Source organism: Phalacrocorax aristotelis, chromosome Z, assembly GCF_949628215.1.
Source record: "Phalacrocorax aristotelis chromosome Z, bGulAri2.1, whole genome shotgun sequence".
In the NCBI taxonomy this organism is placed as follows: Eukaryota; Metazoa; Chordata; class Aves; order Suliformes; family Phalacrocoracidae; genus Phalacrocorax; species Phalacrocorax aristotelis.
This window is the reverse complement of record NC_134311.1, coordinates 63,497,697-63,509,463: the sequence shown is the minus strand read 5'-3', so window position 1 is coordinate 63,509,463 and position 11,767 is coordinate 63,497,697.

Sequence of the window (11,767 nt, the reverse complement as noted above, 5' to 3'; positions counted from 1 at the left end):
AATCAGTACCCTGCACAGAGCTCAACTTCTAAGCTTTAGTTCATGAAGCACATCTAAAAAAAGATAAGTTTACCTACTGTAATATATTTCCAAAAAGAAAGCAGCCACAACTTTGAGCAGAAGCCCCTGAATCTCAAAAATATACTTTTCTAATGTATACAATCCTATTAAAAAGTACATCTTACGCATTTTTGCTGAACTTTTCAGTACATGAGATCCAACACATTTGAAATCAACTCAGGCAAATGAAATTTATAGAAGTCATTATTAACAAAACTATAAAAAGGGGAGTCTAAGAAAGAAGGAACTTGATTTAAAACTTACAGTATTTTAAAGTATCCCACATTTCAGATCCTTCTATTTGCTGTGTTAAAAGTGCAGATTGTAAGAACATTTTCAAGGTTTTTCTCCACAACTATGAACTAGAAAGATAGTCTAATATGAAGCACAGAATTCTATGCATTCATGTTATGCAAGGATTTTAAGAAACAAAACAAAAACAAATATGAAAAACATGAAGTTGTAAGAGTCAGCAGGGATGACTGCCAAGCAGGGAGGACTTTATTTATTCAGAACTGTTCTGTGTCTGTGAAACTGAAGCCTCATCTGCACTTACGAACATCTCTTTTTTGTTAGTCCCACATAGGGCAATCATTCCCCTCGTCTAGGAATGATAATTCTAGCTTAAACATGTTTTAAAGGTATATCGTCCTTCTGGTCAGTGAAGCAAGAGTCATATCTTCAGCAAGAGGCCAGCATACCTACATCTGTGGTAGGGCAGTGTGAAGCAATGAAAAAAATTGCACTTCTAGCAAACATAATCATGTCAGTCAAACTTATTAAGTATAGTCTAGACTTGAATACACTATTTTCTAAAGAACCACACAAACCAAGTTGATATTTGGGATTTGCTTTTTCACAGCAGCAAGTAGTCACAGCTGCTTACAAAGTTTTAATAGCTGTGTTTTTCACTACAGTAGCAAATCATATAAGAACATATCAAATAAGCTTTCATTATAGTCTTGTAAAATATTCAACAGCATGTATTGAGCCCAGAACCTATGTTCTCACTCTTTGTTCTGATGATGCTAATAAACACTTGTAATATTTTGACATATCTGATCCAGAGAAGAGAAGGAATTGAATATGTCTGTCACTGTGAAATCCCCATCTTTTCTAATGAAAAGCAAAATATTTAAGGTAAATTTTTTGACAATTCATGGAAAAATGCTTGCACATACTATTTGCATATTCAGACCAAATAACTGTCATTACTTGCACACACAATCACTTGATGTGCTGTCTTAGGCAGCCTGGTTGCACTGTCATGCGCAGAGAATCCTCAAAGCTTCCATAGATTTCACAGAAACTGCAGATCATAGATCATGTATTTGTCTAAAGCCTGCATGGGGGAACAGTGGCTCAACAGAGTAGAGGGATTGTAACAACTTATTTTCATGAGGGAGGTAAGACAGTCCCACCGTTGCATGCATTCTTTCCCCCCTTTCTCCCCAAGTTGCGGAGCAGCCCTGCTGCCAAGAAATAAACATAGGCTGAGGAAGAAGGTGGGTTTTGCCCTTTCACTCCTTCTGTGAAGTCAAGTAACCCTAAGCCACTAGGTTTGGTACAGAGAGCTGGGCTGGGGCTTAGATTACTGAGCTAGAAAGGGATCCTGAACAGTGTCCTAAGGCAGACAGGGATATGGCAAAATCTTCTGATAACACTGCACTCATAACTTCAGCAGGTCCACAGCACAGGTGTGCGAGCATAGTGTGGAATTGTTACCAAGGTTCCTGGCCAACCTTCCTGGCCAGGGTAGTTTGGCTCAGGCCAACTACCTCTGTCCCACAGTTCAAAGCTGTATTTCAGGGATTCACACAAGCCAAGGATCATCTCCAACAAGCAGTTAATCATAGTCAGAAGGGCAAGAGAGCTAGCCATATGGACACAGGGCTTGCCATCCCAGTTAGCTTCAGGACCAAAGAACAGTCCTTAGTCCATTTGATTCACTAATACAGACACAGCCTTCAAGTCAGATTTACATGCTGTAGGTGTGAAACCCCTTATTTATATGGTCTAGGAATTGCCTGTATAACTTGCAAGTGATGGAATGATGTAAGACAAAGCCACAAATGAGCTGTGCATGATACTCATCTTAATTCTCTAGCAAAGGCACACATGTATCAACCTGCCTATGTTCTTTACCCCTTTAAATGTACTACAGAGACTTTTTTAGGGAGTCAGGAAAGAGAGACAGCAGGTAAGTTAATATACTCAATTAGTATCTCAATATGCAAATAGTGTACAACACTCATAACAGAAAATGTGCTTGTTATTAAAATACTTGGGGAAAAAATTGATTGACTTGAATAACTTGAGTGAACTTCACAATCTGTGTTTCTGAATAGGAGAAATGCCAGATTTGGAATAAGTAGTTGCCTTATGGAATCTTGGCGTTTTCTCCTGCTCAGAAATGCAAACTGTGAAGTTCAACTGAGCTATGCAAATCATCTTGTCTTATGCTTCTCTTATTAGGCACTTCTGTCTTGATATTCTGAGTAATGAACTACATAATAGTCTCAATGGTACATGGAATCAACATGTTACTTCAAGAGTGGAGACACTCTCAGTAAATAATTGCTTAGAATAATTTCTTTCATGCTTAAATTAAAGAGTTGCTGTCTGCACAAATATAGCTAGGCAGACTCAGGTAAGGAATGAGAAGGAATGAAGCAGTTTTGGACACACCTCATGGGCTCCTGATATCACTAGGAATATCCCAGGTGCATAGCTCAGTCTGAGATGCTATCTAAACTATGGGATGTGGGCAGATAATTCACATTTCCTTTCTTGTATGTCACTCTTCTGTCTGCCTGAGAACAAGTTATCTGACCTGCTAAACATAAACAAATAATGAAGCTTTGTTTTAGAAAGGATCACAGAAATTTGTATGAGGTTAAAGCAAATACCAAAACACATCAGTAAAAGACAGAAAAAAAGGAAGAATGCATGACAATAGATCATATTAAAATAGCCAGATGGACTGCTAGCCTTAGCAAGTGAGGAAGAGCAGTTAAATCACAAATACTTATATGCCTTTGTTTTTATTCCAGAAAGTTGATTTTACAGCAGGTAATTAAAAGCTACTTGTTTGTAACATCCTAGGGGAGACCAAGCACTCTAGTTTTCCAGAAGTAACTAAGCAGAGTCATTGCTACACCTTCATACTTCAAAGCAGTGAGAAAATTGCCTTGTCTCCATAAGGATTTTACAGACTTAGTTAGCAGGTACTAGTTGATCCACTGCGGGGAAAAAACCCAAGCAGAAAAGAAAGCAATGAAACCACAGCTTCTGAGCCTTCACTGCAATGTCAGCTGGGGAAATCTGCACCCGATTTGAGCAGCCAGGTTAGCCCAGGAGCCCAGTGCAGTATGAAACCTCCACTCGTGAGAGCTGTACTCCCTTTGTGTGTGCATAGTTTGCTGTTTTTCACAAGATTCACTTTTTTTTTTATCCTTGCAATAAGATGAGCCGTTGTCTAATTTTTCCATTGGAATAACTTTCCGTCTTGTGTAGAACTGTTTGAGGGTCTCAGCTAGCCACCAGCACTTTGATGATTTTAGCTATGATCTTCACTGCAAAGGAAATAGGCAATCAGCCTTGGTAAAAGTGAAATCCAGGATCTAGCAACATAAAGGTAAGCAGTGAGAAAGGCAAAAGAAAACTACAAAATAGTGACTGCTGCATTTCTGAGGCTAATTTAGCAGTGTGATTTGCTAAGATTTATTAGTTAATCCAGCAGACCTAATTGCAACTAAAGACATCTGTCATAAAATTATCTTGTTATCATCTGAAAATAAAGTCTCGATCTAATTTACTTAGTCCATGCATGGAGGAAGAAAAGACAGTGCTATTTTTCTGTTGACATGAGAATTTGTGGGCCAGTTGCCGTTTCTGACATCATCTCTACTTCCATCAATGTGTGTAGAGTGCTAGTACACCTTTAAAAGATATAGTCAAGAAGTCCTTTACCAGGGAAGTCACATCCATCCCTAGAAATTATGCTTTTTAAATAAATTAAAATGTGACCTGTATTTTAAAAAACTGATAATTTTTCTCTGTATAAAAAATAACATGAAAAAGATGGAAGTTTTGAAAGATTATTACAACTATCCTGCAAACTAACAGTGATTTTTTTTGTAGTAGTAGTTTGCAATTGAAACCCATAAAGCTATGGGGATTTAGCTGCTGGGAAAGTCATCAAGTCTGCAAGGGGTCTTCAAGTCCTCTTTGGACAGGCTAATTCTGGAAACCTACGGTCAGGGACTGGTGATAGGGACATCAGGTGACTAGGATACTGCAAAGAAATACAACTTCCCTCCAAATATTTAGGTAGAATGATATGGAAATATAAAGGACCTTTTGTGATTTCTTTCTGCTGACTCCTCTCCACCTACTTCTGCTATAAAAAGGAGGATGACCTATGCCAGGAAAAAGCATGACTTGGTGAGTTGTCAAAAAGGGAATGAATAATACAAAAACAAGAATAAAATTGGACTAGGCTAGAATCAACTTCCAATAAAAACATTCCGTAGGAAGTCTGAGTTTGAAGCTTATTTTTGCATGAAAGTATTTAAACTTTCACTGATATTTACAGTTGCAGACATCCCAACTGTGTGTTTTTCCATTTGTAAGCAAGGTTTAGTTTCTGTCTTACATATTTCAGCTGGTTGACATAGCAAACAGCATAAGTGAATGACATTCCAGGAAACCTCTAGCTTGTAGTTCTTGGTCCTTAAAGATCTGGCAGAAAAAGCTTCAGGTTCCATGAGGTTGCCCTATAGATAAGATTATCTATAATGACACCCTCTGACCAGAGAACACATAGCATTGCATCTATTTGTGAGAAGGGCCAGGAAAGTGATACAAGCAGCTATGGGCTTGCTAGAAGGGCCCTAAGAATGCATGACAGTTCATAGCAGAAGGCAAGAATAAATGAAAAAGAAAAAAGGGAAGCCAAGAAGAGATTAGTAAAATGCTAGACATAGATTTTGTCATACTGACATTGTGTGGTTTGATAATGACATTTTTTGATTGGATAACTTATTTTCAGACAAAAGAAATGCAATAGAGATAATCCAATTGGGCATCAGCAAAAATAGTGTTATGACACCATAAAGGAAATTCTTAGTTATGCTAGAAGAAGGTGAAGATTACTGGAAGAATGGTAAGGCAGGTAAAAAAATGGCCAAAAAGAGGAAAAAGGAGATGATCACAAGAAGTCCCTAGAATTGAAGCATCAGACTAGATTGCTCCCTAAACATCTTGTTTAATATATTTGTTAACTTATCATTGACACAAAACCCAAGCCTACACATGTTGATAACAAACATTAGGATACAGTATAAAGTGTATGAAGGTTAGTTCAGATGAGGACACAGATATCACTCAGAACGGACTGGATGACATTGATCCTTGGTTAGTTACAACAGAAAAAAGAATGTGACTGCAGACTGGGGACTACTAACAACAATACAGTTGTGCCATATGGACATACTACAAGTCAAACACAATCCCATGACAGGATAGAAAGAGCAATGAAGCTCTCAAACAGTCCTCCAGAAGGAGCAATGGGGCAAATTAGCCCAGATAGTCTTAAGATGGAGGTTTATAAATTTATTATAAAGGTTATATGATATGGTTGCCTGAAATAGGAAGAGACTGGATGAACCAGAAGATCCCTTTCAGTCCCTATATATTCTTATTTAAAAAGACAAAAAGAGCTTACCACTATTTCTAGAAATGTGATTTACTAGCACAATAACCTGCATTTAACAATTTTTTATTAAAATGTATTTTCTTGTTCCAATTCTTCATGTTGAGAATCTATCACTGCAAAATGCTTTAAGCATTCAAGAAATGAATCTGAATACAGAAATCCAAGTAGTGATGGAAAACTTTTAATCTGATGAGACAACAGTCAAACCACAATAAATACAAGAAAGAAATCATGGGCTTTGCCTTTGTAGGGAGACCTTTAAGACTGAAGATTGTCGGTATAGAGACGGACATAAAGAGAATTATTCAAGGCAAAGTTCAATATAATTTACATATGCATCCCTGAAATTCCCCTTCATTTTGAATCAAATCAGTAGCAATTAAACAAAGTTTAATCTCAATGTTGAAAATTCTGGGGTTTTGCTGGATATATAGTTTTCCTGTTGGCAAATCAAACATTGCTCATTATTTAACTACAGAAACTGTGAATGTTGTGTACGGACATCATAACCTGGACATTCTTCAAGAAACATGCCTAGAAATTTAAATTCAGGAACATGTAAAAACAAGTTTCAAAACTGTTGTCTGTGTTCTTAAAGACAGAAAAATGACAAAAGGTAAAATTCCTTCTCCATGTTTACTACACTTTATGATTCTAGTTGTCCTTCTGAAGTATAGATTCTAAATCTGTGAATAAAGAGGGTGTTTCAAGTCACTGCAAAATTTTGCATTCTTTTTTATCCCAGAAGAAAAATGTGACAAGCATTTTTTAAAGCTTCTTCTGAAAGTTGTACTATTTTTGCAGTTGCTTCCTAGTTATTTGAGGGGTTTTCTTCAGTTCACTGGAATCGGAGGCCTCAATTTAGCAAAGTATATTAGCATGTTCCAAATTTCTTTAAGACCATTAATATCTTTATTGAATGCATAAAGGACTCTACATTACATAAATATGAGAAATAGAGCTGGGTCTTGAACGCGTCTGGGGAGACCTGACAAAGTATTTTAGGTTAAAAAGTGCTCAAAATGCATTTTGTTTTGAATATGCATATCTAATCAGGTAATATAAATTAAGAATACATGGAATATCTAAACATGAGGCTAAAGAGTTCCCTTTAAATTGTCTGAAACTGTCAGGTGCTACTTACATAGTTATATACCTTATAAAAAACATCTTTGTGGATATAAATTATTTTTCCAAGGTTCATCAGAATTAGAAAGTCACGAGGCATAAGATGAAATTTAGGCTTCCAGAAAATATTGTTAATTAATTTTTTTCTGAGAGCCTTTGTTCTCATCCAGAACACCAGTGATCCTCTCTAGACCACAAAGATTCAATAGAAAACCTTGATCATTACATCCATTTTGTTCATAAATGTACCCTTTTATTTCATCTTGTGCTCTCTTTTCAGAACAACTACCCCCTTCTGCAAAAAGAAAAGCCCTAATAGCACTTTCCTCCAGTGAATTCCAGTAAAAGGGGGCAAGCAATAATAGAAGTATGGATGCACAGGCATTAAAACGAAACCATATGGAAACATGGGCAGAGGATTTGAGCAGGAAAAGTACTGTTTAAAAATTAATCTTTATGGCTTAATGTGAATTGTTAGGAACACTTCAAAAGTTCTGAAAACTATTAGTTCAATGCTGCTACAAAACTGATGTTCTGAAAAAGCTAAAACGTTGTCAGACTGGCTCATCTTAGAATGACAGCCTGGGAAATACACTTTGTGACCTAAATCTAAACTAACAAAAGACCCTGAAGAATACTTATTGTATCTGTCATTTTAGTAACAAATTCTGTGACCACTGACATATACATGTGTACAGGGAATTTATTATCGTCTTGTAATATTACTACCCGTCACCTTCTTGTCAGGAAAACAGAAAATGAGAAAGAGGAACGGTCTCCAAAGTCTCACATGGCAAATAAAGTACAAAGAAAGAAACACGAGAGCAATAGTAGTATTTAGCCTGTTATTTATGGGGGGGGGGGGGGGGGAAGTAACTTAAATTACAGTATTAGTTTTCTATCTGTTTTTCCACTGCACTTCAAGGGTATAAAATGGAAAATATATGAGAAAACTAGTCTCTAAAGAAGGGGTTTTTTATGATACTTTCTGAATTGACAAGAAGAATGCATAGACACAACAGGGATTACAAGTCTCTCTGATGAAGTCTCTCTCATTTAAGCTTGTTTCTGCTTTCTTCATAGAATGAGATAATCTCTCTCAAAAAAAATTTTTTTTAAAATGACTCAAAGAAAGGTAATTGATAATGTAAGGCTTAGAGGTCAGAAGAAATGTGGGAAGAGAGGTAAGGGGAGAAATAATAAATATACAGATAAAATTAGAAAAGGACGAAGATGAGATAATTTCACAAGCCAATTAATCTAGTAAATGTTTAACTGTTTCACTAAAGAACAGGAAGAGAAAAACTAATGATCATACAGCCTTTTGTATGAAAGAGCCTTGCTTTCACAACAAATGGATGAGTTAGATCCTCCCCAATTTAATCTTAACATGTTAATATCCAAGTCAAAAAGCACAAGTATTAATAACTTTACTATTTGTATTAGCTAAAATTAAACTCACCCAGGAATACTCAACTGGGTGGAAATGACCTATTCGTGTCTAACAGTTTCTGTTTCAGATGAAATATAATTTATTTCTGTGGTTTTTTGTTGTGTTGCAATACAACTGACTTTGGTGAAAACTAAATCTGATACAAAACCAGAACAACAATTTAGTCAAGAAAATGTCACAGAAAATGAAATAAAAAGTGACCCCAAATAAAAAAAGGACTGTGTGAATTATTTTCTATTATAATTATATTTTAATTATATGTTTAGGGAATTGTTTTAATTTAAATTATTTATTATAAAATAATAGTTCATTTTCATTTGACAGGGAATTAATGCCATTTTTGCTTTGCCACTTTCCTGTTGGATGTAACTCATCTGTTCATCAGTATGACACTGTCCTGCAGCTGAATGGCTGATAGTGGCAAGCACACTAACATGCTAAGCCTTTTAGTGGTATAGGGCAGAACCATCCCATTCTCCCCAGATGTTGGAGCAAGCCTACAGCTTATCATTTAATTTTAAGACCTGGCAATTGACTTGGTAACACATCAAGATATACTCTCCAAAATGAAGACCTTAACTATTTCTTGTAAGTAGAATCTTGTGGCATTTATAGTCCTAATCTTAATTAGACAAATGGAATTAAGTTACTAATTTATAGCACTTTTTTAAATTGTCAAGCCAAATTATGGTATGCAATAGAAGCTGCATGAGTACTCTTGTAATTAACTGTGTACACTACTAATGACAAGCAGAGGTCAGGCCTTTGGAACAAAACTATACTGAGAAACATAGGTCAGTAGACAACCTTTTTCAGAACTTCATTATTGTGATTAGTTTTATACGGGCGATAGTATCTTAGCAAGCAGAAAAGTAATGTGCATTGTTGGTGTCACTGTGATTTAACCAGTAAAAAAAAGAGAGTTTAGCAAAAGCCATTTAGAGTATAAGAGAAAAGAGAGAATTATTGTGAATAAGCAACGGGGTGCCTTAATTCATAAAAATAACAGCATATTTTGGGCGCGGTCTGTGGGGACAAGCTAAAGGTGCCATTGCCGAGCATCTGTATTAAAATAATGTATTCCTACAGCACATAACCTGACCAGGGATTATTGTGAGGAGGGCATAGCATTCCTTCACCAGTGTATTGAGTAAAATCAGAACATTCTTCAACATCTTCTCTTATAAATGACTCAGATTTTTTTTTTTAATGGACATTTTCTAAATATTCTGTTTAGAAAATATTCTGCCAATATATATTTTGGTATTTTACTTCCATGGAAACAGAATCATTAAACCTTAAGAATTCCAAAAGCTGCTTTACAGAAATCATACTATTTTCCTGGCATCAAAATCCTTTTTGCAGAAACTAATTGTGTCACCAAAACCAACCTTCTTGGTGCAGTTAATAGTGATCATCACAATCAAAATTTTAAGTACTGCATGCTGCATTTTAGTAGAAGATTTTGATGTCTTCCATCCAAATACAGAAGGTGCAGAAATACACGTGTGGTCTCTTCCAGATCCAGCATGCCAGTGCATAAGGCAGACAGATACAGAACTTGTAATTCCTTATCCAAAGTACTCAGAGCCAAAGCACGCATAACCCAACTGGGTTGCTGTCTTCCTTTCTGCAATCTCCTGATTTCACATTCCAGTTGCTATAGGGACACCCATCTTTCATTTCTATATGGACAGTCACAGATACGGCAGACTTTTTGGCAGCTCTAATGAATCTTAGACTCTCAAGCTGTGCACTTAAGAGAAAACTTAATTTCCATTTTACAACAAAGATTTAAAATAACATTCATGGTTCTGTAGGATAATTTGAATATACAAAAAGGCCCAAATATCTGGAGGAAATCCTTTTTCTTTTTCATTTTTTTAACAAACTCATGTCATTTGGACCCACCTTCTCATTTCTGAACAGACAGGTTTTGCAATGCTAGGTCTGTGACAAATTGATCAATACTCACACAAGGTATACTACAGTCAGCCTTTTGACCAGATGGAGACCTGGGGACTTCCACGGCAGGGGAATCCCAAACTGCACAGCACTGAATATACACTGCCCTTTCCCAGATTGTGCTAGACAGGGAAGCTGTTTGGGGCACGCTAGTATGAGACCCTGCGCACCAGTGTGCTCAGAGCAACACATGAACTCCTGCGAACAGCATAGAGAGACAGAAGTAGCGCTTTCTTCGGTCTGGTGAAAAAAACAGGAGCACAATGGCAAATGCAATACAGATTGCTGCAGCCTGAACAAAAACCAAAACCACTCCTTAAAACCTCTTGCAAATTTTATAGTACATCCATTAGATTCCCAGCCTTGTCTGTGGTTCTGAACTGCAGAAGTCTGGGGTCCGGTTCTTGCTTCAGTTTGCACGGGGCGGAACCAAGCAGTTGGCCTTGGAAGTCTCATTTATATGAAAGTGAGGTGGGGCTTAGGACAATAATTTAAAAAACCACACACAATACATAACGGGCTTGTGGTGTTTACTATCTCACAGTATTATCAAGCTCACTAAAACTTTTATGAGTAGGAAAAACCTTAATGTTTAAGAATATTACTTAGGATGAGAGCTTCAGTGTGGAAGACTCAGAGTCATCCTTTCCTGCAGTGTCCTCAGAAGCATCTTCTAGTGGTAACTACTAGGGGCTATTTTCATGCTAACAGGAAATTATCTCAGTTTGATCTAGTATTGCAGTGTTAATGTATTTCTGTTCTATATTTCAGTTCTCATAAGGCTAAAGCAAATTCTTTTCAAATGTATTTTACCAGACAGCCCAGCTGCTTCATCAAAATACATTTTTCTTACATATTTTCAATAATTTCCTGCTAGTCTCTCAAAAACATTCCTTCAACGAAACTGGTGCCATTCAGTATCTGTAGCTGATGCCATTCAAAAAAATAGGCAAGCTGAAGAAGAAGCGAGGGACTATTTTAAACAATCATATTTCTCTTAAAGAACAATTGTACTCTACACAGTACCTCTTGTGAAATCTGACTCCAGAATGAGTTTATGCACCTAAATGAAGATCAGATCAGTGAGAGAACTTCAAATTGCACAAAGCAGAGAAAAAGAAAATGAAGCCACAAATCAGACCAAAAAATGTTAATTTCAATACTATTCTATACCTTTAAATAAATTAACAATTAGCCAAGTAATCTTTCTCAGAATTTATATTCCTAAATTCTCAAATTCATGTATTTATTTTAGCTTACCTATGTTTGCTGTAGCTATGAATATTTGAAAAAAATCACTACTTTTCAGTAACATAACAAGAAACATTTCCTAATTTTGAATGAAAGGGAAATAGTGTTAAAAAAATTACATATTATTCTACAGTACAATGTTTTCAGAAATATTATAGAATGAGAATTTTAAACTTTTTTATTCCATATTA